Genomic DNA, 5,144 nt, shown 5'->3' on the forward strand with positions numbered 1-5,144 from the left:
GTGAATTTGTGTCTTCAGATTTACAAATCACATGGCCATAAACCACAATGTTTAATCTGTCTGTGCCATAGTTTACCTCTAAAATGGGAACAAAATAGTACCTAACTGAAAGGTTTATCCTGAGGATTAGTGGAAAGAATACATGTAAAGTGTTTCAAACCGTGCTAAGCCACATAACAGCTAAATTATTCAATAACATTGTCAAAACTGTGGAAATATATGTATGTATGTAACATTTATCAAGTTATACTATTTAGTGTATGTTATCATATTATTGTCTCTATTTTATACCTCAGTAAAAGAGAAGCAACCAAAACAAAAAAGTTAGCACAAGAGATTATCTCTCTTCTAAGAAAAAATTGTGTACTATGATATTCATTGAGATATTTTAATTTTCCTTTGATTACCATTAGTGTGTCACATCTCTTATCCATCTCTTCTAGTCTATGTGTGTCTTCACATTTAAAAGAGGGTTTCTTATAGACAAGTAGCCGGGTCTTGGTTTTATTAATCTTCTCTAGCATTTTCTGTCTTATATTTGCTATATTTAGACCATTGTTTGAAATGATTATTGATATAGTTTGATTAACATTTACCATATTTGTTCCTGTTCTCTATTGATTTTCCTTGTTTTTTTCTTCTGTCTTTTAAGAATAAGAAAAACTGAGACATTTATTTTACCTTCATTTAGTCCTTCTAATGTTTTGCTTTTTCATACGTAGATTCATGTTTCTGAATTCTAGCATATTCCTTTGTTCTGAAACATTTCTTCTCATCCTTCTTGCAAGGCAGGTCTACCTGCAACAAATCTGCTCAGTTTTTCTTTGTTTGAGAAAGTATGTATTTCCTCTTTTAGAGAATAATTTAGATAAAGAATTGTAGGTTGGTGACTTTTTCTTTCAAAGTTTCTTAAGATTTTTATTTTGATTTATTTACTTACAGAAAAGCTGGCGTCTAGACCAGAGGGGAGTGGGGGGATGAGAAGATTCACCAAAGACAGAGTAGGGAGCAGAACAGGCAGATGTACTAAAATACAAAAGGGGCAGCGAGCAGCAGGTGAGACAGAAGAGGTCTGCTGCACCATGTGGTTCACCTCCCTGGCCAGGTATGGAACGCAGGCCACACTGGTATAGCGTGATAGCATTGAGGCTTGACCCTTACAACATCAGGAAGGCCCTTTCTCAACATTTTAAATTGTTAACTCCACTTGCTTGGTTTCTAAATAGAACCCCAATATAATTCTTTTTTTTTTAAAGATTTATTTATTTATGCATACAGAACTGGGGTACAGGCCAAGTACAGGGGCAGTGAGAAGATTCACCAGAGACAGAGTGGGGCACAGAACAGGCAGATTGATGAAGTACACTGCTGAGGGGAGCAACAGGGTGACAGGAGAGGTCTGCTGTGCCATTTGGGTCACCACCAGGGCTGGGGATCGAACTTGCTTGAAGCTGCTGTGTTGGCTAGCTTCCAGTGCTGCACTGTAACCCATTGCATCACCAGGGAGGGACCCTCCTCTGCTTCTTTGAGGACTTTCTCTTTGTCAGGTTTCCTGATATATACTAAAGTATAGATTTTTTTGACTTTTACCCCACTTGGTATTCTGTTAGCATCCCAAGCTTAGAAAGCTTAACCATTACTACTTCAAATATTTCTCTGTTCCTTTTCCTCTTTCTTCTGTTATTCCCAGTATGTGTTGTTACAGCTTTTGTAATTGCTCCATATTCTGGGAAATTCTCTTCTGTCTTTTTAATTTTCTTTTTCTCTTTGCTCTTCAGTTTTGGAAGTTTTTGTTGAAAAAAATTCAAGCTCACGTATTCTCTTCTTTGCTGTGTATGGTGTACTGATAAGCACAGCAAAGCATTCTATATTTCTGTTATTTTTATTTCAAGCATTTTATTTCAATTCTTTCTTAGAGTTTCCAGCTTTTTGCTTACATTAGCCATCTGTTGTCACATGTTGTCCACTTTTTCCATTAGAGCTTTTAGTGTATTAATTAAAGATTTAAAAAAAAATCCTGGTTTAAATTCCAGCATCTTTCTTATCTGAGTATAAATCTGATGCTTGCTGTGTTTCCTCAAACTTTCTTTGGCTTTTGGTGTGCCTTGTAATTTTTGGTAGAATGAAAGATAGGATATACTGGGGAAAAGAAACTGGTAAATAGCTCATTAGTGATGTGGTGTAATCAGTAGAGGTGGGAAGCATTTATGTAGTCCTATGATTAGGTGCTTCTCATTCCTTCTCTCTCCTCCCCTTCAGGTGAGACAGGAAGACTAGAGGGAACTGGGTTTGGGTATTTTCCTTTCCTCTTGTGAAAGACTACTGGAATACCAGGACCCTCACCTGCCCCTGGTAGGTAGGTTAGGCTATGGTAACACCCAAAGTTGTTAACACCTGTAAAATAGCTTCCCTTGAGGGCAGGCCTTTGTTAGAAGAAAAGAATGCTGTGGGCATATTCTAAAATCACTACATTCCTGTTTTCCCTGCTGGGATTTTTCTCCAGGTTATATTCTTAGAATCTGATGGAACTTCTAGAGGTGAAACTTACAAAAGTATTGTGCTCTTCTAAGACTGTCCCCTCTCCTATATTTCTTAACTCCCAAACTTTTCCACACTGAGCTTCTACTAATTCATTTCCACTTCAGTTCTCCTACCCCGATACTAGCTTCAGCTGTGGGCTTCTGTTCCAAGGCTTGTGCTCTGGTAAGCTATGATTCTCTGTACATGCCTGTCTCTCCAATTTGGGGGACAGCAGTTAGCTCGTGACCTCTTTTCTCATGAATCTAAGAGCAGTTGTTGATTTTCAGTCTGTTGAGCTTTTACCCTGTTGTGTGGATGAGAGTGATGACTTCTAAGCTCCTTACATGTTGGACTAGAAACTGGAAGTCAGCATTTTCTTATAATAGCAAAAGATTAAAAACATGCCAAATGTACATCAGTAAAAAGGACTGGCTATCCACATTATGCTGCATCTGCCCAATGGAATACTCTGTAATCAAAAAAGTCAGCTCCAGATCTCCTTATATGGAAAGATCTACAAGACAGTTAAGTGAAAAAGTGCAAGGTGTAGAAAATAAAGAGTATGCAAATATTTGCTGAATGTTCTTTGAGATGAATAAATGCTTGTTTTAAAATGTGTATGTAATGCACTTCTTGTTCAAAATACAGAGAGAAAATGCAGTTTTTAAAGATTTGTGGGAAATATATCAAAATTACAGCTACAACATTATAGCATTGGAGGGGCCACTTTGTTTCTCATTTTTTCAGATTTCCTTAGTTTGCTTATACTAGTATAATTTTCTCAATGGGCTGGTCATACAAAAAATAGGGAAGGACAGGACTGGTGGCCCAAGTGTTAAGTCTTGAGCACCATGAAGCAATCCACAGCCACTTCAGCATGATTTCAATCTTTGGCCAGGGAGCTGACCCACAGGGCACAGCAGACCTCTCCTGTCTCTCCAGCTGCTCCCCTCAGCAGTGTATTTCAGTCAGTCTGCATGTTCTGCTCCCCACTTTGTCTCTGGTGAATCCTTTTACCCTCCTGTACCTCTGGCCTATGCCCCAGCTCTTGGATGCAGAAACACATAAATGATTAAAGAAATGGGAAAGGATTCTGCAAAAATGATACTGGTCATTGGTTTTTGGGCAGAAGTAAAGAAAATTTCTATGTTATTCATCAGACATTTTGTAATATATTACATTGGTAATAATATCTTTTGTTTGTGATGCAAATACAGGTTGTTCTGGTCAAGCTTTTGATGTTCAGAGTAGGCAAACCGAAAAGTTCTTTCACAAAAATGGTGCTTGGTTCAGGCCTGTCTCTGTTCATTAGATTCCTTTTCACACTACGGTTTCTGGATAACATTTGAAAGTTATCAGACACTACTATTATGAAATGCAATTCCATCTCTTTTGAAGGGCTAGACATAGCAGAAAAGACGGATTTGGAAACAGAGTAGTGTTTCTACATTCTTTGAGCAAACTATGAGTGAGCAATGTAGCCTTAAACAATAGTACCTTCTGCATACAGCCACTTGAGCCTGCAAAGCGAAACGTAGAGTGATGATGTCTGTACTGGAAAGAGAAGCATGAACTGAAATTAGCCCAAAAATGTAAAGAAGGGAGAGATTTGATGCTAAATAGTTGAGAAATGCATGTTTCTAAAACAATACATTGTATCTAAAAGATGAGGGTACAAAAAGTATACCCAAGAGGGGGTCCTCCCTAGTGGCACAAGGGGTTAAGATGTAGCACTATGAAGCTCTCTGCAGTCACTGCAGCAAGAGTTTAATACCGGAACTGGAGGTGACCACCATGATGCAGCAGACTTCTCCTGTGTCACCCACTGCTGAGGCAGTTTATTTGAGTCAATCTGCCTGTTCTGCACCCCACTCTGTTGCTGGTGAATCGTATCACCCCCTGCATCTTTGGCCTGCATCCCAGCTGTTGTGCATAAATAAATGTCTTTAAAAAAAGTATATCCAAGGGGCAAGAAAGTAGAATTTCTAGCAGTCAAAAATTCAGTGTTTAGGGCTTCTCTGGTGATGCAGGAGTTAAAGTTTCAGCTCTATTAAGCTGGCACTAGTCACTGTGGCCTGAGTCCCATCCCCAGCCTGGGAACTGACCCATATTGGATAGCCGACCTCTCCTGTGTCACTCTCCTGTATCATTCACTGCTCCCCTCAGTAGTGTATTTCAGTCAATCTGTCTGTTCTCCCCACTCTGTCTATTTTAAATCCCTTCACCCCCACCTCCCATCTCTGGCCTAGACTCCAGTTATTGTATGCATAAATAAATTAAAAAAATTTTTTTTAAAGCTTCAACATTTAGAATATAAAACAACAAAAGACCTCATCAGTTTTGGTGAAAAGAAAGCTACTTTTCTATTTGTAAAAACTTTGATTGTGGGCCCTCCCTGGTGGTGCAGCAGGTTAAAGCACAGCACTAAGAAGCTTGAGCCACTTCAGCATAAGTTCAATCCCCACCTGCCTGGGAGGTGACCACGTGGTGTGGCAGACCTCTGCTGACCCGTCCACTGTTCCCCTCAGCAGTGCACTTTGTCAGTGGGCCTGTTCTGCTCCCCACTCCCCCTCCCACCCTCTGCATCTCTGGCCTGTACCCCAGTTCTGTATGCATAAATAAAT

This window comes from Condylura cristata, unplaced genomic scaffold (assembly GCF_000260355.1).
Source record: "Condylura cristata isolate star-nosed mole 26May11 unplaced genomic scaffold, ConCri1.0 scaffold00027, whole genome shotgun sequence".
In the NCBI taxonomy this organism is placed as follows: Eukaryota; Metazoa; Chordata; class Mammalia; order Eulipotyphla; family Talpidae; genus Condylura; species Condylura cristata.